Source organism: Aphelocoma coerulescens, chromosome 7 (genome assembly GCF_041296385.1).
Source record: "Aphelocoma coerulescens isolate FSJ_1873_10779 chromosome 7, UR_Acoe_1.0, whole genome shotgun sequence".
NCBI classification, from domain to species: domain Eukaryota; kingdom Metazoa; phylum Chordata; class Aves; order Passeriformes; family Corvidae; genus Aphelocoma; species Aphelocoma coerulescens.
The window spans coordinates 29818105-29841275 of NC_091021.1; the positions used below are offsets into that span (position 1 = coordinate 29818105).

At 39.9% G+C, this 23171-nt stretch overlaps 1 protein-coding gene across 2 annotated transcripts in view; it reads left to right on the forward strand.

Annotated features, from left to right (window-relative positions):
- The first annotated feature begins 14931 nt into the window (after nucleotides 1-14931).
- Nucleotides 14932-23171, forward strand: part of KALRN (kalirin RhoGEF kinase) — a 503525-nt gene continuing 495285 nt past the window's right edge. Inside the window, exons 1-2 of one of the 2 annotated variants that reach the window (XM_069021109.1) lie at nucleotides 14932-14974; nucleotides 18507-18568. The gene's annotated coding sequence lies outside the window, so the exon portion shown is untranslated. Of the gene's footprint in view, nucleotides 14975-18241; nucleotides 18569-23171 lie in introns of those variants that run through there. The other variant, XM_069021107.1, reaches the window with a different exon arrangement.

Below are 23171 nucleotides of genomic sequence, written 5' to 3' on the forward strand. Positions count from 1 at the left end.
AAGGCGGGCCATGAGGGGGCGGTGCGCGGCCCCGCCCCGCCCGCCGCTCCCTGCGGGAGCGTCCCCTCCGGAGCCGGGTGGTGCCGGCCGGCTGCCGCCCTGCGGCCGAGTGTCGTTCGGTTCCCTAGGCAACCTTTGGGAAAAGCAATCCCTGTGGGACAGGGGCTCCGTATACTCATAAAATAAGTGGAAAACCGAGCCTTGAAGGTGAGTTGTCACAGAATTAATCAGGCTGGAAAAGATCGCCCTGCTCGTCGAGTCCAGCCTCTGACCGAACACCACCATGTCAGCCAGAGCGTGGCTCTCAGTGCCACCTCCATTCTTTCCTTAAACACCTCCAGGGTCCGCTACTCTACCACATCCCTGGGCAGCCCATTCCAATATTTAATCACCCTTTCAATGAAGAAATTCCTCCTCGTGTCTAACCGTGAATCTCCCCTGGCGCAGCTCGAGTCTATGTCCCCTTGTCCTGCCTGGCCCTTCTGGGCCTGCCTGTGCTGCTGCAGGGACAGAAGGTAAAGCGGGCTGACGTGGGAAAGGAGGTGCTGGATCATAGTGTGCAGGCTGAATCCATCGGTTCTTGGCTCTGCACGCTGCCTCCCAGCTTGTTAAACCTGTGGCATTCCCAGAGAGCACCCATTCATGCACATCATCAAGGATGGTGCCTCAGGCTCCACACTCTCGAGCACACACACTGTTTATCACTGACATATCAGTATTTTGCATTTCCTCGCTTTTATTAACCAAATAAATAGAGCTTCTGAATACACAGAATTGGAAGCAATTACATTTACTCAGGCTGAAAATGTGGTTGCATTATTATGCTATTGAGACTACTATTGTAGAAGTGTATATAAATATTCAACATCTCTGCTCTCCCAATGTGTAAATTGTGTTGTTATTACCATGTTAACATTTACGCTGAAACTATGACAAACCTGAATTAAAAATACGTTGTGAAGATATTTATCATCTTGTCAAGAAAAACCCCAAAAACCCAGAAACTGAGAAGGGTTTTCTGGCAGGAATTTGGAGACTACTTAAATTCTTCTCTTTGGAAAATTAAAAATTATAAGATCACTGTAATAGAACAGCTGAAGGAAGGAATATAAACTAGAAAAATAAAAAAGAAAGATGAAAAAAACTCAAGAAGACATGTGGCAACTCCCAAATTAGAGCCAGAACCATTGGCACACTTTCTTCTTTAGGTAGTTTCTGGAAGTTTATGGATAAATTCTCGTTCAACTGATAGATGTGTGTGCAGTATTTAAATAAGGAAGAATTATTCCAAGGTGTTTAGCAATAGGTAACATTAAAAAACCCAGTCCCCGCCTCAGTCCCTTCCTTTGGCTTGAAGACACATGGATCAGCCAGCACTTCATTTTTTCATGAGGAGGAAAACGAATACAGAAAGCTATCAGGTTCCATTCTTGCCAACTGAACCATTTTGAAACTACAGATGAAGCAGCAAGATTGTCTTATAAATAATTTTTTTAAATGCAACTGCAAGGATTAAAAAAGTGCATAAATAATTAAAATTCTTGTGGTCACAGATCTCCAAGGAGTCACTCTTTAAAGACAAGAACAAGCTGTCATTCTACCAAGACTGGTAGAATTACAAGTTTGCAGCAGTGTATGCAGAGCAGAGAGTCAGCCATCAGAAGATGGGTACTTTTTCTGACTGACACTGGCTTTCTTTCTTGAAACAATCTGGGGAATCACTGAATATCTCTGGACCTGTCTGGTTGTTATGGTAAAACTGTGATTAAAAAAAAAAGATTGTTCTTTGTCTTACGTACTGAAATGCTTCAAAGTCATGAGCTGCAATCATGCATAAAATTATATTGTAACTCATATTTATCATCAAGATATCTTTCAGAGAGAAAATTTAATTCCATTTATGAAACCATTTTTATCTTTTCCTCCTGTTTTACAGATAACTAACATTCCTCAAACAATCCCAGGATATGATTTTGGATATCGCTGAGGCCTTTGTGAAAGAAAGCTGACAGTCTTCCAGTTTTCACCCCTATTTGGTGTAGAAATAATGCTAATGTCAATCAGAAAAGAAGAAAAAATCTGGCAAATGTGATATAAATAAAAGTGTAGTATATGTGGAAGAAAAGATCCAAATCGTTAGCCAAGGAAGAGCTGCCTGAATGATGAATAATTAAAACATACTTGTGGTTGTATTTGCAATCTTAATGCTTGAGGTGCTGTCCATATTGCATGAAGCATCACTGAAAATAAGAAAAAGCTTGTTCTTACCCTAAATCATTTACAGAGTGAGCTGAAATACCAGGGTCTTACAGAAAACTGTGTACAAGGGGATGTGTTTAATAATGATGAGGAAATAAATACACACAGAACAAAGCTTTCGAGGAGCAGAGATTTTTGAGGGAAAAATTCTCAAATAAGATAAAACAATGCTCTTTTGTGGCAGGAAGGAGACAAAGCAAAGAAAATGAGCCTAATAAAGGTGACAGAAGACACATCAATCAATCAATCAATCAATCAATCAATCAACCCAATTTCATCAGAAAATGGGTAGCTACCTAGAAAAACCAAGGCATGTTCACATTCAGTGTATGTCTGGAACTCCCTTGCTACCCGTACTAACAAGTTCTAGTGATTTAATTAAAGTACTAACCTAAGCATGACTGTAGCACCAGCACAAACTAATATTAAGCTTTCCTCTGAGCAGTTTACAACCAAAAAGTTGTGTGGACTTAACAAGGGAGCAATTCACAAAATAAGGAGCTTTTTATAAGACAAGTAGGTTAAGAATATCAGTGATTATTGTTTGAGACTATTTTGGTAGTTCCCCAAATCCCTGTAAGTGTAGAATTAGGGAATATAGCTACAACTTGGCTAATGGAAAGCAAATTAATAAATACACCTGTCCTTCAATCTACATAGAGCCAACAGAAAAAGGGGAGGTGAATAGCAATAAATAGATAGATAACAAAGCAACCTAAAGAAGACAGATACTTTGTTTTTCAAAGTCAGGCATAAGGCATGTCTTGACCACAGTAAAATATTATTAGAGGAAGCAGAAATTGAATAGAGAACATTTCAGTTGGATAGGTCGAGATATAATGAGGAGGTTAATATTGATGCATTATGGACCCTAGAATTGCAGTGCAATTGTAAAAGAGGCTTCAAAATAATCTACACTCGATTTTCAAGGTCTCAGTCCAGTTTCAATCATGCATGGTGAAAGCTACTGCAGGGCTTGCTGCATGGGAGATCTGTGGTCTCAGTGGATCACAAATTCTGTCATCATATTTTGATATTCTGATGTCTTTGAAGTAATGTGTCTATGAACCATGATTTTCTTCTTGGTATTATGCAAATATAGAGGGGGAAATATAACTTGGCTTTGGTCTGTCTGCCCACATTTAAGTGAAGGATCTTATGTAAAGCACATTAAATGCTCTTCATCCTGAGAAGTTCTCATAAGGACGAGATCAGAAGGGTTTTGAGTTGCGACTTGTAGGAGACATCACTAAGAGTCGAGCTGTTATGGCCTTTCTGAGCTGATGACGGTGTCACCCCCAGAGCACTCAGATAGCAGGTGACACGGTGCTGGCAGCAGGTGACACTGAGCTGGCACAGGGCTGGTGCAGGAGGCCTGACTCCCAGTGTCACCCCCAGAGCACTCAGACAGCAGGTGACACGGTGCTGGCAGCAGGTGACACTGAGCTGGCACAGGGCTGGTGCAGGAGGCCTGACTCCCAGTGTCACCCCCAGAGCACTCAGACAGCAGGTGACACGGTGCTGGCAGCAGGTGACACTGAGCTGGCACAGGGCTGGTGCAGGAGGCCTGACTCCCACTAGATGGCGGCACGGGCACATAAAATAATTCGCTCTGCGCTAAACCTAAAAGGCATTTTCGATCTTCCTGGGATAAATCCAGACACATTTTTGGTTAAGGAACACTAGGAGAATTCCGCTGATATTTCATAGAATCTTTGTCACAACTTGTCTTTTCGGGAAAACTTACTGACAAGAGTAATTTTTTTATTATTGAAAGTGTGTGAAAATAGTAATTTTTACCTAAAGCACTATTTATTTATTGCTCTACGAAATATAAAATCCACTAGGACATCAAACTGATCTTTAAAACCACATAGACAGCTTTCACAGTGTGCAAGTTTAATAACAGATTTAGAATCTGATGGGTTTAGGGGAAAAACAAACTCTAACAGATTAATTTCTCAAATATTCATTTTCATTCTATGTTACGAAAAGAAATGAAGCAATAGAAGAACAGCAAATAAAATATCTGAGCAGAATTTTCTCTAATTAAAGTGTTTGTTCAAATTTCCCATGAGGCAGGTTTTGGAACTAGTACTAGCAGTGAGAGTATTGAGGTCAAAGGTCAATGAAGTTGGTCCCACCAGGGTTAAATCCTGTAACTTTGACTGTTTTAGGAGAAAATTCATAGATAAGCAAGTTATAATATTTAAGAGACTTAAAAATAATATACTTGTGCTGCAAACAGCCAGCAGAGCTTTAACCACAAATTTTTGCTTGAAGCTTTAACTTCCATTTGAGCCGTACCAGATCATTGGGATGATCTCAGCAGGTCCCTTCCAAGCTGAATGATTCTGTGATTCTGATTCAAAACCTTTTTCTTCTACTTTTGTTTTTCTTCACATTCACTTTTGATTACCTCAGTGTAGTCTATTGCCTTGCTCACATCCATGGCCTAACCTCATGTGAATTAAAGTTTTCGGGAAATAAAGCATGATCCCACATAGAAATTATGGGACTAGGCAGTCTTCAGTTTGTAAATGTTTGCCCAACTGTGCTAAAATGGATGAGTGAGAGGTCCTTTCCTAAGATCTGCAGTGAATCAATCACACCAATGCCTCTAACTAGTCAGTCACATCAACACAGTAACCTGGTTGTTTTACACTGATAACAGAGATTCACAAATGCACTTCCCTCTCTCTATGGAATAGTTAAAAGACTTGAAGAAGTCACACATTTAAATGCTGTGAGAAGGTTGTAGGTATTTTTCTGAATCCACAGTGAAACCCATGACTGTATTTCCTGTGTTATCATCATTAACTGATAAGCTTTTAAATTCTGGTTTCTTGAGGGTATGTGAGAAGACTGCAGTTTGCTTTCCATACATATTGACTATCAATTGCCATTAGATCCAAACCCATTGCCTGCCTTTTGGTTTTCTTAGTAACTGAAAACACATGTTGTGGTACTGACTTCCCCTCATACACTCGGGTTTCATATACAGAGACTGCCTGAATATGAGGTAGTGTGGAAAGATGCTGATGTTTCCTTTGACACAAGAAGTTTGCTCCAGTCTTCTACATTAACTATACAGAATGAGAGTGAGTGAGGAATAGCAAGACAGAACCAGGATGGTGGTTCAGTAATCAGTCCTGGCTGCTGAGTGACGCTGGAAAAAAAAGGAAATCTTTTGTGATCACACTCACAGCAAAGCACAGCCCTGCAGAAGCAGCTGTAGCAAACTGTTAATGAAGCCTACAGCTTTTGTCCCAGTCTCTCCAGCTGTCTTCCCCAATGCTTAATTTGTCGTCAATTGTCTGGAAAGGAAAAAGCTATTACAAATATTCTTGCCTCATTGATCCCTGAAAGAAGACAGTCAAAGTAATTCCCACATTCCTAATAAAAGATTTCTTCCTGGCTTTCAGTGGTTACCTGGTTAAAACATGATTACTTGGTCTCCTTTTGCAACATAAACATCAACTCAAAATCACAATATACAGCATCTTCATTCAGGACACCATGGAAGTATGAATAAACTTTCAACTCCAAGCAGGTTACATGCTAGGGCTATACACTTCAGCCACTCAATTTTTTCAGTAAAGTGTTCAATATTCCTTACACTCTCAAATCAGTCTTCTGGGAGATTAAGTGCCTCCTACATGTGAGCCAGTCCAGCTATAGGCAATATAGCACTCCCTTCCACCTGGGGATCAGCACAAATTAAAAAGGCATCACAGGAAATATGCATCCTATCTGCCTCCATTCAGAGGACGAAAATTTTCTGTAATCCAATATCACCCTCAAAATACTTGACTTGACCTAGGCTTTTCTTTTTGAGGTGTGCTGTGATATGTGGTGAGCATTAGTGATGTCAGAACTAACTGGATGGCCAAAGCCCATATTTGTTTGGTACATTTAAGAAAGATTATAGCAAAAATACTCTATAAATAAAGTGGAAGCACATGAATGATTACAAGTCATAAAAATACAGGTAAAATTAACAGTCTGAGTACAGATAATAACTAGATCTGTAACTACTGGAAGGATGTTAATTTTACAGAAGAGTGGCCTGAATAATTTTGTGTTTGTCAGTGGACATTTATTCATGCGTATTCTTTCTTTGGCAACAGGGTATGACTTGGGTGAGCAAGTGATCTGAGTATGAAAACCAGAAATCTTCAGGGCCAGAGGAAGCACAACTGAAGAAATAATCTACTTTTCACTATATAGAAACAGGTAATAGATCAGTATTCACCATCTCTTGTATTTATATTATCCATATGGAATATTTATGGACGTGTAAGTGGAGCAAATTATCCAAACTAAAAAGGTAGTCAGTGTTAACACTATTACTGGAAAAACAGAATAAGAAACCTATGGATGTAAATTATCAATGTTTCATGTATTTGCCCCAGAAATGGGAAAGATATCTCTTGCTCTTTGATTTGGGACCTTTAAGAGCTCTGGTGTGATGTCTTTCCATTCTGTCCAAGGCATCCTTCCTGATGTCTGGGGAACATCACTGTGGGCCACAGCAGATGTACAATAAAAAGATTCAAATCTCTGGCATCAAACTTGACGTGTCAAAACAAAGAAGGCAAGCCTAGAGGTCACCTGGTCTCTTCTTCTGCCCCAAGGCTGGATCAGAGATGTCTGTGCCCATCCCGCCAGGAGCCTGCTCTTGAAGACCTCCAGCCTTTCCATGTGGCATTCCATGTCCTGCAGCCCTGAGGGCATCAGTGGCCTTACTGGTCCTGCCCAACCTCCCTTGGAACAGGCCTCATGCCTGCCCTTGGGCCAGGGACTTTTATTTCAGCCCAGCCAAGGGCCATCAGTCCCTGCTCCTGCAGTGCCATGGGATGCCAGGCTCAAGCCACAGCCCTGCTTTGCTTGGCCATGTGCCTTCTTGATCTCAGTCTGCTGACTGGTGTTTGGCTTGACCTTGGACCTGCTGCATCACCACAACTTGCCAGATAACACTGGCTTGACCTGCCTCCCCTGGCCTGCCCTGATTCCTTGCTAGGGGCAGTGGGATGGGCCCTGTGTGGGGGTCTCTGCCCTGCCAGTTGTGGCACTGGTCATGGCTCCAGGCATCCCACCCCTGAGGGAGCCACTGGCCCTTGTGCACTCTGAGTTACCATCGTCCTGAGCAATCTGTTGCAATGCTTCACTGTGAAGAAGTTTGTCCTGCTCCCCTCTTAAATCTTCCCTGGTGGATTTGAACCTACTGTTTTATCTATACTTCATGAACTTGGACAGCATCACTTCCCTTTCTTCTTTGCAGTAGAGTTTTAAAGATTTGAAGGCAATTACTATGTCATTGTTGGTACTCCATTTTCTGTGGTAAACAACATAAAATTGCTCAATCCTGCCTGTGTTGTGTTCCATGAAACTTTATTTACTCTTATCTGAAAATTTCAGCTGATAAACATCTTTCTTGAAATATAATGCCCAAAAAGGGACAAAACACTTCAGCTGAGACCTTACCAATGCTAAGAATAACAGGAGGATTACATCATCTGTCTGTAAATGTTACCCCTGTTTATATTTCCCAGTACAATGTTTTTCTCTTTTGCAACAGCACAGTGTTGTCAACTGGTGCTGAACTTGAATTGCATGATAGTCCCCAAAACTTTCTGCAAGAGTGTGAGAAATCCAGTTGTTATTTATGTTGTGTATATTGCTGCTGAATTCTGACTCACTGTGTTGCACACTCCTGTATTGAATAGCTACCTTTTTTTCCACAAGACTTCTCTAACTTGTTAAAATATGTTAAGGGAATTTTTGATCTAGTTTTCATCCTCTAGGTCCTTGGGCTTAGAATCTGCTTCCTTTAATCTACCTACATATAGCAACCTCTACACAATTCATATATCAAATACTTTCCCTTCCTATCAGCAAAGTAATTAATAACACAAACATTTCAATTACCATTTTGGTTCAATGTTAACATTACAGTGTAATGAATTGGTTTTGTCAGAAGATGTTGTGAGAAAAATTCAGTGTTTTACACCTTCTGTTGTTTGGGTATTCCAGGTTAGGTTTGCTGCTGTAGTGGATTGGCTTCAGAATGTGGCACTGGAGTGACGAGGAAATAGATTCACTGCAAACCTTGTTACTGTGCTTATGTTATACATATACTTATGTGTGTGTAAAATTAAGTAGTATTTTTGTAGGTTTGAGAAATTCCCTGGTGCATTAAAAAAAAAAAACAACAAACACCAGACTTCTCTGCCTGTGAAAATTATGAGCTTTGATTATCTTTCTAGGGAATTAGGTAAGAGCTGGGCCAGATACCACCATCCATTTAGAATGGAGTCTCAGCTGGGCCCAATAGAATTGCTGTAAATCCACACAAGTCCCTATTAATCAATATGTTTACCTGAGCTAGGAAGCTGACCTGTATTCTTGGTTTAGCCACTGGGAGCTTTCTGAATCTGAGCTTACCAGAGCTCCAAATATTTCTTCCTCCTTTTGGACCTTAACCTCAAGCATTTGAAATGATTAGGGAACTTACTATTTATTTAGTAGTAGGCTTGTGATTATTTCCTTTATAAACCACATAATAGTGCTGAAAATGTATCATTATCTGCTCCTTGAAACAATAAGGAAATCACTAAAAATAAGCATGTGTTAGATATGTCTCCTTAGCGCTGGGACTACATCAAAGGATGAAAGTAACAGCTTGAAGGCAAACTGTTGTCTTCACCTTAAATTATTCAGTAGAATTAAAGAGCATTAAATCATCAATATTATCATCATCTTCACCTTAATTATCTTCTCTGAGAAAAGCAATTATTGAAGTAGAATAGACCTTAGTCACAAAAAAGCATTTATCCTTTAAGCCCAGGTTCTCCTAACCTGTTTCTTGGGATGGGAACTATCCTTCACTTTTTCTCATCCAGCTCCATCACAGTTTTTACCTGGAAAGTCTGGTTTTGATCTTCAATATTTTAATATTTCTCAGCTAAAGCACTCAAGCAATCATTTTTACTTCCACTTGTGGAACAGCCATGCAAATCCTGTGATATCCTGCTCATCATATTTCCTGAAGTATTTGGGCAAATAATTAGACAACCTTTCTCAGGATCTGTGTCATATCTCTTTTATGTTAAAAAAACAAAACTAAAAAGTAAAAATCACTGCCTACTACTTTGCCCAGCCTGGTAATGAAAGTGACTGGAGATCTTTTCATATCTTATGACTCTCTGTTGTCTTATGAGAAATTAATTCAGTGGTCTCACTCTGCTTGCTAGTGAATACGTTAGCATAATTTGTGACTCCCACAGCAGAGAAGGCTGAAAATATAAAGACTTAAAAACAGTTTTTCCTTTTCTAGAGTAAATTATTGTGGATTACCCCTGAGGGACCCTGCCTGGCTTAGGCTAGGGAAGCTTGAACTGTTGTGTCTGTGCTTCTCCACGTGGTGAGACATAAAGGAGCCATATATGAGAACTTCTCTAAGGCTACGTTCTCTGTCCTTCTCCAGCAGCCTACATTGCCAATATTGACTTTAAACTCAGATGTTTCGTAATGGTTGTTATATCATGGGACTGGGTGCCTTGTGAGCTCTGTAAGCCTTGTCTTGGGTGAACCAGGGTATTCTCAGGCCTGAGTTAGGCTAAGGTGACCCAGTATGTTGGTCATACAGAGGATGACCTGACCTCCAGGGACTGTCCTGAATTTTGAGAAAAAATCGGATTTTTTTCCCCCCTTATTTGGCTTCTCTCAAGATGTTGGATTTTCACCCTTTCCTTCTCTTTAATTTTATTTCCAGTGCTTATGACTTATTCACAGCTTCATTTTCAGTTTCACTCTCAGAGATGAAACCGATGGCCTTGGTCTTGGTATCTGGCAGAACACACAGAGAAGCTTGCTGACTTGCCGTAAGTTTTTTGCTCCGTGTCTCCCACTGGATTCCTCACTTTCACTCATAACTCTATTCCCCATTCTGAGTGCAGTAGTTGTCATCTCCCTTAGTTTATTTCCTATTTCTTTTGCCTTTTTCTTGCACTGAAAGTGTAAGCCCTTGAGTTATGGTGGGCCTGTCTTTACAAGGTTCAGTGCTGGTGTCTTGCTTCCTGACCCACATGGTGTCTTGCAGAGAGGAGTGTAACCTATGCTCTCATGTTGTGAGCTCAGTGGGCACTTCAGTAGGTATGTGATAGACATAGATTTGATTTAGTGTTTGGATTGTGTTTCTGCACACGAACCAGAGGATCAAATAGAAAAAGCTATTTACAGTCTGGAAATTTATTCATTGACTTTCCCTGTTCAATGTGATTAAGAGTGAAATGAATGGGGAAAAAAAGTTATAATAATCTCCCAAGTGATTACTAATAGGCAAAAGGAAAGTGCTAGCTAAAAAGCAGTAAAACAAAAAAACACTGCTGGAGGTGAATCTTAAATAACTTCCAGCAGAAGTTGGCAGTACTTGTTTAAGTGACTTTAGTGTACAAATTAAATAGAAATGGTTATTTTATTTCTACATAAAAAGTCTTTCTCCCTCCCTGATGCTTTTGTCTCAAATTGCATTTGGGGATATCTTTGAAGGTTAGAAAAGGCTGGGGAGTTAGCCTGCTGCTTGTGGAAGCGAAACTCTCTTTCTTCAAGAAGTTCCTTTATTTTCCACAGATGCAAAAAGCTAAATACTGTTGCTAAACTGTCACTCACCAAAGTGTGACATTGGGGTTAGGCAGCTGAAGTCAGTGCTGAGCGGGCTGCAGGCTTGCTGAGGATTTTTGATGAAGTTCTCATGCTCAGTTATGTGTTCCCCTATGTAACTGTTTCAAGTTGTGAATAGGCTTTATGTATACCAGAAAGATTTGTTACTAACCAATTAGCACTAATAATATTACTTTCTCTTTCTTGTTGATGTCAGAGCTGGCTTTTGTACTTGAAAATTGTGGGAAGAGGATGGACTTCTTAATTAGTGAGGGCTGGATCATGCTGCCTCGTAGGAAACTCTGTGGGAGGAATACAAAAGAAAGCAGGATTCCTCCATCAAAAGAGAAGTAGTAGAAGGCAAACTTCTCCTTCCCCCTGCACAGAAGGCACGGGGAACACTGTCTCTAACACTTGTAAACAATCTGTAAGAATCACTGGCCTCAGCAGCAGCTGGACTTCATGCTCTTCAGGTTGGCAAAACACTGCTTACAGAAAAGGAAACAGGAGCTTGGTATAAATTAAAACCAGAAGACTGCTTTTATCTCTTTTATTGACTCCCCATAGCACCTGGGAATTGAACATCTATCTCTGGGCTTCCTCACCTTCAGGATTCACAGAAACCATTTGAGAATCTTCTGAAAATATTCACCCTGACTGCGCATACATAATTATTTTACTCTAGATATACATATCTGTATTTAAACTTATTGCAATCTAAACTGGCTTTAACAGACAGGTAATTTTAAATCATGTTTTGTGTATTGTACTAGGTCAGAATATAATGACAAAACCATCATGTTTAATTCTGTTTCTCCTTTAAGATATTTTGTGCAAATGCAATAGAACATGGGCAGAGCAACTTTTTCCTCCGGATTGCTAAGAGCAGAAGTAAAGCTTGTGGGGAATGAATTAAATCAGTCTGAGAAACTGCAAATATAGACACTTAGTCCTTGAGAAAGTTAAATTAAACAATCTTTATTGGGATTTGATTAAATAATAGGCGATTTTTGTTGTGATTCATATTTATGTTCTATTATTCTTTGCCATAATTTCTTACTATGTAGAATAGTTAATAAACCTTGTTTAATAGGAATGTATTTAATTAATCTCAAAAGAGAGATGAATTCTTGGTTTAGCATAACCTGGGTAATTTTGTGATAAAAACAAAAGCATATCCTTAAACTTAATGAGTGGATCCAGGTGTGCAAAGGCAGTGTCCCAGAGAGAGCTGCGTGGTGAGCACATCACCACTGATGGAAGGAAGTCACAGGAGGCTGCTATGGATGTGCACACTATGAGTGTTAGGAAAACTCTGCCTGCACTCCTTCCTCCCCCAGTTGGCTCCTAGTGGTTCATCCTTTTCTAATCCATGTTTTGATAAGAAGGCAAGAAGAGAGTCTGATCAGTCCTTCATGGGTTGAAGCACTGGGATCATTTGACAAACACAAAAATTAAAGGCAACAGCCTGGGCAGTGGAGGCAGGCTGTGTTTGCAATCCGGGCCTTCAGAAAGAATGGAGTCTGTAAGAGATATGGAAGACTGACAATGAAGAGGAGCTTGCTGGTTTTGTATCACCATAGCCTTAATTAGAGAGGGGAGACTTGAATGTTTTTAATTTCCCTATTTGTAGCCATAGCCAAAGGAAACAATAGCCTTGCACACCGAGCCTTGCATATATTGTCTGCTCTTGGACCTTAGCAGGGTGCAGTACCTATGTAGGTGGAGGGACTTGAATGCTGAATACATTTTGAAACTCAGATATTCATGTTCTCATGTCAAGGATACATCTTTCATCAAGCCTGGGAGGTCAAAATCAATTATTTACTGTAAGTTCCTTGTTTGATCTTGGTTTTCTGACATCCAATCTGACAATCCAAGGGCAGCAAAATTAAGTAGGGTAGCTCTTTCAGGCAGCAAATTTTTCATTCCCTAATTCTCTGGTGCAGGTGGGATGACACAGGAATGGCATGTGGCCATGGCTAAAGCAAAGTGTGCTGTCACTCATCCTAAATGACCCCTGAGCCTTTCCAACCACCTGCTGCTCTTACACTTGGCAGGAAAAGAAAAAGGACCGTCATGATCTGGTTGCTGGATTTTCTTACTTCATGGCCCCTACGCTTACATGAGTGGCAGGAGGAAGCCTATTCATCATGGTTCATTTGGATCCCATCAGCCATTCCTCCACTCCAGTTCTCCTGTAACCTCCATGCTTCAAAGAGAAATAGAAAATAAAGCAGCTAGGGCAGTTTTTTCTCTCTTCTCTCCGTGATCCAGCCAGCATCCAGCAGAGAAGTTGCTATACAGCTGCAGCAGGGAAGGAACACTGTCTCACTCAGCCTTGCATCTACTTCTGTGCTTGCTGAAGAAGAGGCAGAAGAGGTATTGTGTGATGGGTTGCCAGCTACAGCAATAACAACTGATCCCATCAAAAGCCTCCATGTTTTCAACTCTTCATCAAATACACATTTTTGTTAAGTCAAATTGGCACCATAGGAACTACAGTCCATCAGCAAGTGAAGGCACAGCACCTCTGACATGCTGGTGTGTAAACATGGTTGCTTTCGGGCCTTGGCTTTGAAACTTTGGAATCAAAGAATGGAAGGTCACAGGGACATGGAGGAAGGAGATTCATTGAACAAGCTGTGAGTAAAAAGATGACATTCACACCACTTCTGTGAATCCACCTCACACTTGCAACCTCTCCCCGCCCTTCAGTCTCTCCTTTCTTCTGCCGTCTGTGGATTTCTCACTCCCCACATCTGTATCTCTTCTGTGTCAGGAAGGAGACTGCAGTGTCCTACTGCATCTGTCCAGATGTTTCCAAGAACAGAAAAGACCTATGTTCATACTGTGTGACAAAGGCCACTGGCAAATGTTACATTCCTGACTCTTGTTCTCCCATTGTGCATCTTGGTTAGTCCCCTGCCCCCCACCAGAAACCTGCCAGTTTGGATAAAAATCTCTAGTTTTGGTCTGTTTTAACCAGTCTTTTTTGGCATTGCTAATGTAAAGAGACCAGAGCGTTGCAAAGAGCAGTACATAATGAAAGATGGAGGTGCTGTGTACATCTGTACATAATTTTAGCTAATATCTAAATTAGCAAAATATTTAAAGCATCTGAATTTTGCTTTGACTTTTAATTCCTTTGGTCCTTTACCACATAACTGGAACTCTCCTAATACTGCATCAGTATACTGTAAAGTGGAAAGCCCAACTCCATTTTAATAGAATCCATACTGAAAATAAGAAAATAAGATGAAAGATGAAGTTTTTGACTTCTGGGCTTTATCAGTCTCTAGGAAAAAAATTTACATTTTCATCTGAAGAGAAGAGGAACTGGGAAACCAGAGCACATAGATGAAGAAAGATGAAAGCAGTTGAGAAAGAAGAGGAGGAGGTGAATGAGGCAAAATAGGGTGGAGGAGGTATGAAAGGGTCAGGTGCCTTACTAGGAAAGCAAAAAAAGGATCAAAGGGTAGGAAGCTGAGGAGCAGAAGAAAGAATTATAATTTTCAGCAAACTAGAATAGAAGACTCTTGATGGTGCACTATTGGAAAGGGAAACTGAAAAGTACTAAAACATAAAATTACAGTAAGATAGAACTTGTGGAGGAAACAGCAGAGAAGAGCAAATAAAAGTGGCTGCTAAATGGAGAAGCATTCTGTCATTTGTATCAAGGGATGGTGGCATAAGAACAGTAATAGATTCAGCTTCAGCTGTTCAGGAAGAGGTGTTGGAAATCCTTTTGCAGTGGTGCAAAGAGAAATGTATTTTCCATATTATGTTCAGCTGAGGCACTTCAGCAAGCTGGTGGAAGCAATTAGCACAGCTGATTGGTGCAGCATTCTTTGGATACTGGTCTGCTAGACCTCGTTTTGGCTAACACATGATACTTATAAACATTTCTTTCAAAGCATTGAGTTACAAATCAAGAAACTAATGAGAAACTCATGGTAAATATGATCCTGCTTTTAAGGACAAGTCTGGTAGCAGAGGCTGAATAATGATCTTCATGTGGGAATGGGCTGACCTTCAGGAAGGTTATCAGGTGGGAATGGGAGAAAATAAGAGTGACTTTTCTCATTTTCTAGCTCTAGTTTTTTCTGTGTCAGCTTTTGTTGCAGTCTGTGTAGGTGGTGGAGAGATTTGAGCTCTTTATCATGGGAGCCTGCAGAGGAATCCATAATTTCCTTAGATTCTCTGGATTTATGTTGAAAATGATGCAGCAAAAATGCTTTCTATGCATATGTTTTATTTTGCTTATAGCTTTTTTTTCCTTCTGTATTTTTCAGTTATTTCTCCATTCTCTACTATGTGACAATCTTTTGTGAGGGTTTAATCCCCATATTGTGTTAACAAATGATCAAGATTTTTAGCACCTCTTCTAGATTTGGCTTGAGCCAAAAGCACAGCAAAGAAACACAGAGTTGTCCTTCCTCAAATTTCTGTGATAGAAAAAAATAGACAGAAAAGTCAGGCATAGACACAGTGTTCTCCCTGGAGAGGGAGAAAAGAAAGAGGGTATCAAGAGAGAAAATGTACTGTTTTAAAATAAGCTCTGTTCACTCAATCATAACTATGAGCAAGACTCCAGACTGTTTTCAATGAACTGAATAACAATATTAACATTTTCAGTTTTAGTGACATTAAATGGCAGAAGACCTCCAGTTCACCCTCTCTCCTCACAGTGTTTTGTCCACTAGCAAGGGAAATATGTGAGGGATGATACATCAGCAGAGAAATACTGAAATCAAATAGCAATAAAATGGGAGAAATTTATGTGCATGTGCAGGAGGTGTTATCCCCTTCCAGTGATAATTCTAATGATTTTTACCTGATGGGTATCTCAACAGATAGTATTCTGACCTGTAGAAGAGTTCTACATGTATGTGTGCAGCAGGATTGAACCCCAGATTACTCCTACAGAGCACTTCCATTTGCACCCTTGCTAAAACTCACCAGCTACTGCTCCCTCCTGGGCAGGTGATGAGAAGCCTTGGCTTTTTCTTGCTCAGCCTCAGTTGCCACACACCCACATCAACATGCTAGAGAAACTTGCTACAGCAGCAATAGCTCACTACAAAATGGGACAAGTTTCCATGTACCTTTTTTTACCCCTAATGCAATGACCCCTTTGGTGCTGGCATCTTCTTGCAATCAGGGCTTAAGCCTGCAACCTTACCCACAGGTTTTGTATACCATGCATGACAGTTTGCAAATAGGATATTGTGTTTTCAACTCACTGCTTTACAATGTATTTTTCTTAAGCTTATGTGTCTCTACAGCCCCACATTTTGCCCATTATGATTCTTTCTTGCCCTCTTTTCAAAAGCCTACAGTTCTTCAGCTAAGACAGAATTTTTTTGCCCTTCCATGCTGAGGGAGGAAAGCTGTTCTGGGACAGTGGAGAGGACAACTGGGGTTAAAGTGCCCCTTTGTCTATTTCCCAAATCAGCCACAGGGCCCATTTCAGTTAATGTCATTGTAAATGAAAAATTAGACTGACATTCCTACTATGTTATTTTTAATGTAAGGTTCAGAAAGACTCTGGAGCTTTTCTTTGATAAATAAGAAGAAACTAAATATGACTGCAAACTTTTCAGTGAAAATAAAATAAAACCTTGCCTTTTATGATCTTGAAGAGTATTGTAATGAAAGTACTGATTTGAGCACCTATCATAAATCCTTCAAATTCAGAAAGCCTATCTCCTTCCTTTGCCTAAACAAGATGAAATCAAATAAGGTTCATTTTAAGGTTTTGTATTGTGCCTAAATTACAATTCCCTGGAAGAAAGATCAGGGCTTGGAATGAGGCACGGGGGAAGAGGCAGACCAAGCTGGTACCTGGGGTGCCACAAGTTGCTGCAGGGCCAGTGGGAGATGGAGGCAGTGCTGGGAAAGGAGCCCTGGGTTGCCCTGGTACACAGCTGTGTAGCAGCAGAGAGGAAAAACCACCTCAGTGGCCTTCAGCTGCTAACAAGGGAAGAGGAGAGAGTCTAGTGCTGACTTAATTAACAGACAGGTCTTGCTGTATAGCAGTTGTTGGCTAATCAGGCAGGCTGCTAAATCACAGCTTTACTGTAGAGAAAGAGCTGATGTATTTGAACACACAGTGAAACTAGAGAATCATGTAATCATGTTGTTACAAAGCAGTCCTTTTGTCTGCCCCGTTTTACTCGTCACTTTTCTGCTTTGGATCATTTGAAAATGAGAGCCTGATTTCTCTCCTGGCCCTGGAAAGGCAATCAAACATTCCTGCCCAAAGACCCTTCGTGTGAGTCTGTTCCTACAGGTCTGAAATGGGCTCCTCCCGTCACCTACTGACACTGGCAAAAGGAGCAGTGTCTTCTGCTTCTCCTGTGAAGCAGCTGTTGCTGTACAAATAACAACATAATGACCATGGGAGGAAATGACTTGGCAGTGAAAGTTGGAAGGAGACTACTGTTGATTAGTTTAGCAGCCAGTGCCTGCTTTTTTCACCTTTTGCTTTGATAAAAGTGGTTGGATTTCTTACAGCAAATAGAAGCATTATAAAGACAAGTCGTCAGTAGCATAACCCTGCCCACACCATGCAAGCACCATTTATTATGAATATGGGTGAAAGCTGTGAAAACATAGGGAATCTCCATATCCACAAGTTATGTACTGAGAGTTGAGTTTTCATCAAGCCTTTAAAGGACCATCTCCTAAGGGAAAAGCAAGGGAAGCAAGCATATGATGCCAATGAGAGATAAGTTCTTTATTGATTGAATTGGATTAGTTAATTTAGTTTTACCCAGAGTCCATGAAAATCTAGTTAAAAGGTAAGCTTTGGATCAGCTTAAGTGAAGGGCAACAAAACAATGAAAAGACACAGCCTTGATACATCATCATATTTATTAATTAAACCAGTCATAATGATGAAATCAGAATCCTGAGCTTTACTCATACATCTGACATGGAGATTTCTTTTCTTGTCACCAGAGGCTTCTTTGTGCCTGGAAATGCTTTAAGATTATTGTTGGAGAACTATTTCTGGGTGATGAAAGAATGTTGGTGCCTCCCCAACCTGCTGCAAAACTAACAACAAATGTAGGATTCAATCTTGCCATAACATTGCAGTGTTGCAGCTGGGATGATCCAGCCTTAAAGTATAAGTAAGGCAAATAATAGATCAAAACATTCTACATTCTAGATGAGATGGCATTACTGGTAAAAACCAGATGTGTTTTAGGGAATGTGTACCTCTTCTTTTTAGGGAAAAGTATTTCAAAGGCCTGGAGGAAGAATTCTGCACCCAAAACCCTATCTGGTGTTTCCCAGTTATACCTGCTGAACTAATAAAAGATATTCCTTGCCTTTGCAGACCATATCTCTTTTTGTGATAGCAATGTGATTTAAGATCCGGGATCTTTGAAATTTATCCTTTTTAGTTCTGCTCATCTTCTGTGATGTGGAGCAGCTGGAGTAGCCTGTTGCTGCCCACCTCTAATCTACCATGGATGAAATGTCAGGTGAATTAATAAAGTATGGTTGGAGAGAGAAGTTTTAGTAAAAGCTCACTGTTTTCTATCTGTTCTGTTCTTTGTGCCCCAACAAAGAGAGCAAGGACTGGAACAGCTGCAAGGTTTTGGTGAAAGCTTGAAGTTGGAGGTGCATTAAGGTAGTGAAAAGCCACTTTGGCATTATATCTCACTTTTATTTTTTCTTGTCTTTAGATAAGGAATAATCAAAGTGGAAAGGAGGTGCACGTAAAGAAGGAATTTCCTTCTTGTATTTTAATGTGTGTTTTCTCTTTACTTGAAATAAATGGCTTTTGTTAATTCAGTTGGTGGTTAAACATCTAGAACTTTCAAGATTAATTTAAGACAATAATCTTTGTGTCTGAAAACAAACACACCTGAATATCAAATCTTTCTGTCCAGGTCATAAAACCAGTTTAGAACTAGAAGTTTTGTAAGTAGTTCCAGACTTGGCCAAATCTTTCATGCCAAAACCCCCTTTATTCTCTTTGTTTGATGCTTATTGTGGATGCTTTTCACTTTAGCATATTCTGAAGTGCACAATTTTTATTTTGTGACTTATTTCTTTCCTCCTCTAAAATGAAAAACCTTGGTGGAGGAAAAATAAATTGCAATTGTGTGTGCTCATGAATCCCTGTAATTCCAATTATACACAGGCCAGTATAATTGTAGATTGAACTCAAGGCTGGCTATACAGGTCTCATTGAATTTTAAGATATGTTTCTGAAAAATGGTTTTAATTAGATTCAAGTGATGGTGCTGCTATTTTGGGTATGCAGTCTTCACAAGGTATTTGTCCATGAAGATTCTAAAGAAAAAAAAAGTCTTTTTGAACTTTAAAAGAAGTTTTATCACTGGAAAAAGCTGTCCTAAGAGTGGTCAGTGGCACGATAATGTCAAAGTCAGAAATGCTTAGAAGCGATATTGAACTTGTGTTCTCTTTTATTAGCTCTGAAATCTTAGGCTAATGATTCACATTCATGCATTTTAAACTAATGCAGATTTATGGGGCTTCAAGCACAAAGAGCCATATGCTTCCTCAAGCAGGGAGCCCAGAGTGAGCAAGACACTTGGAAGATGCTCCCCAAAGTGCCTGCCACTGCTTCCTGGCACAAAAGAAAAAATTCTCTTATGTTTAAATAGAGTCATGATTTCAGATCCTTGCAGGCTGCAGAGCACAAAGAGCTCATCCATCACTCAGTGAAATCAGTGAGGATTTTACTATTGATTTTAATCAGTGATAAATCAAGAAGAGGTGCTTTATCCAAGCTGAAGAGTGGAGAGTGTGTTAAAACTAATCAGTTGAGGAACCTTGTAACTCAGATCAGCAGAAAATGAAAGTTCTCTCATTCCTTCCTGTAAAATATTTTAGAGAAATGATAGAAGGAAAATATTTAGATGGGAACTTTGGAGGTGTATGAATCTTTTCTGTCCTGTGATCTTAGAACTCTTTATCAAAGACGCTGCTGCCTGTGTAAATGCCATGCAGGTCCAGGGGTGATGTTCTGGTATTTCCCAGCTGTCAGCCCCTCCTTGGCTGGACTCCCTTTGCTGCTGATTGCTTTGAGCCATAGCAGAGACTGAGAGAGAAGGCAATTTCATATTGCCTCCCAGCAGGAATCTTGCACTAAAAATCTAGTGGCTATACTCTCATTCTCCATTACTGTAATATTGGAGAAAAGATAGAAGCAGCTTTTTTCTTAAATTACGAATATCTGGTTGCAAAGGAATAAAGCCACTGAAAGACCAGTTTGGTGCTAAGGCAACTTCTCTCTGTCCTCTGCTCAATAACAATCTATTTTTAGATGGTTTGGGCAAAATTATGTTTGGCCTCTTTGGCCTTTGACAGAGAATCAGAGTTTGTTTGAAGACTTTTGGGTGAGCCCAGCACCTCGGCACTGAGCCCGTTCGGATGCTGAGCTGAGAAATGAGGCGGTTCTGGTAATGGAAGGCTCTGTGTGATTCAGTAATCTGCTTTCCCATGCATGTACAATTCAGCCCCGTAAATCTCCTCATGAATCACCTTCTTGTTTATTTTCTACTCTCCCTGATTAATTTGCTGATTTCCTCAGTGCTGATGTTCATAATGGGAGGCTGTTCAGAAGGTCAAAATGCCTCCCACTGGGCACTTATTATTTCTTTTTTTCCTTTGCCACTAGGAAACAAGAGTGTGATCAGCGTCAGAAAGGTTTCCTCATGTGTTTATTTTTTTAAGTTAAAACCTGTAGATACCTTGCTGGTTTTTAATATAGTGAAAAAAGAAACAAAAAGCATCATGTTTCTTTGCATATTCTTTCCACTGCATTGCGAGGAAACATAATCATTTGGCTAAGTCATTCTGAAAACATGTTTTTTGTTGCCGGTTTTTTGATTAGTTGAAGTACTTTTAATTACTTGGATTGTATTGTATCACCGGTAGTACGAAATCATGAATATTTACAGTAGAGGGAGCAATAGCCCCATTACTGCACTATTTCTCTTTGGCTGTAGGTTGTGTTATAGCTTTATAGAGCAGATATATAGAAAAACAACAATTACTGATACATAATGATGTGTTCTTTTCTGTAGTAAAGTTTCCCTCGTGATTCATATTAACTATTGAAATAATACCTTTCTTTTAAAAAGCAGAACATTTTGCTTATGGAGTTGTCTTACAATAACCTGGATGAGCAGAACAGCAATACTGTTTCAGCCTGAAAGAGATTTCCTTTTTCAACTGCTACCTGAAAATTATGCTCTTATCAGAGAGTTTTAAATTATGATCAGCATATTTAGCACCTTTTTTTTTTTTTTTGAGATTTGCTGAATGGTTTAAAACCTTTGTGAGTGTTTTGTGCTACCTGTGGTTAACAAGACCCTTCTTGGTGTTGCTATGGAAATTGTGAGGTTACAGTATGCACATTCTGGATCCTCTCCACACTCAAATCAGAGTGGAAGAGGGTGCTGGTGGTTCAGCATCTCTTTGTTCAACCACACTTCCCTGAAGCAGGAGGCAGTCAGAAAAATTAGAACATTTTTTGGGTCAAGTCGTCTTAATACAGGATGTGTCTTATGACCTCTATTCAATGCAATCAGACTTACAGGCTGTATCTAGTATCAGCCTTCCCAGACTGGACTTTTTACTGCAGGTCAGATAAAAATCAATGCAGCCCATTTGCACTAATCCTTTGGGTGGTCATTCGAGAAAGATTTCTGTATTGTACAATGTATTTCCTTCAATTAAAGAGGCTCTTGAAAAGGAGGAGGAGGATGTGTTCGGCACAGATGTCAACTGAAGCTTTCCTGTGAGGCTGCAGTGGCTGCACATCGGTGTAGAGCTTGAGTTAGTGCCTCTTCAGATGCCCAGGTCTGGATGATGTAGCCAAGAAATGAAAAATGCCTAAATGCTGGTCTGGATTGCATCTTCTGCCCCATCCTCACTTCAGCACAATTACAGGAAGGACATTCATTCTATATTGTTGGGATTTTTTAACAGATTGGCTCCTGAAACATGTGGTGTCTTTTGAAGGGCAGAGATGTGACACAACATGGGAAGTGGTTCAGGCTGGAGGACTAATCTTAGGTGAGAATGGAAGGGTGAGGAACTTGAGCTGAAAGAAAAAGAAAGAAGGAAAATTTGATTTTTCCATCATAAAATGGAAAAAAAAAGAAAGCCGGCAAATCAGGAATATTCCTGTCAGGAAATTTTGAAATTTGGAAGAACTGTTTTTCTTAAAATGTAATACTTTGGTTGAAACTTCCTAGTCAGTTCTGCTGTTCAGATAGCATGTAGCAAGATAAGATCTGATCTTAGCATGTTCTCTAGACTTTACAGTAAAAATGAGACATTATAGGGAAAAAAAAGTAGGAATAGAGCTTTCCTCTGGTGGTCACTGACAATGAGTAAGTATAGATCTCAAGAGTGTTGTCTTTATGAAACCACTCTTCTCACCAGAAATGCACTTTACAGTCTCTTTGGAAGGTGATCAGAGGAAGGGGGGGAAAAAAAGGCTCATGGCTCAAATGATCCTCTTGCCATTCAAGATGAACAGTCAAAGCATTGTCATTTATTGTCACTGACTCATTTAAAAAGCTGAATCACTAATGCATAGATGGCTCTTGTTCATAACATGATTTAAATGGAATGCCTCTGATTTAGTTCAGTTTAATTTGGACGTCATGCCATCTTTGCAGAATCGTGTTAGTGTCACTTCCATTTTCTTGTTAAAGGTTGCTCATCAACAATTCCCAGCATCACCCTTTCATTTCACTTTGGCAGCCCAGTGTTGCCTCCATGTGTGCACACTGAGAGTTTCTGATATGGACTCACAGAATGGTTTGGGTATCGTGACAGAACCATGGAAACATTGTTTTGTCTCCATAACGGTGTTATAATTACATCATAATGTCTTGAAGCCATTAGTATTACAATAGTATGTTACAAAGTGTATGTGATGTGTGCATAGCAGTCTGTGCTGTAGCCTTTGTTTGGTTTGTACTGAAGTTTGTTTTGCTGGCCTCTAAAGAGTGGTAGTTTGTTATAAATGTTTACACAATAATTAGCATTTGGGTACACTTCAGCAAAAAACCCCCAAACTTCCTACCTTGTCATAAGTAATTGCCTTTTTCTGTGTTAACTCAGAAAGAATTGACATATTAAATCTATTTTTAACCACAAGGTTGACAATTTATAAACCAATTAATTCTCCACTTTTCTATAGCACTCCTTGAGCATGTCAGAACACTATAAACTAGAACGAGGGT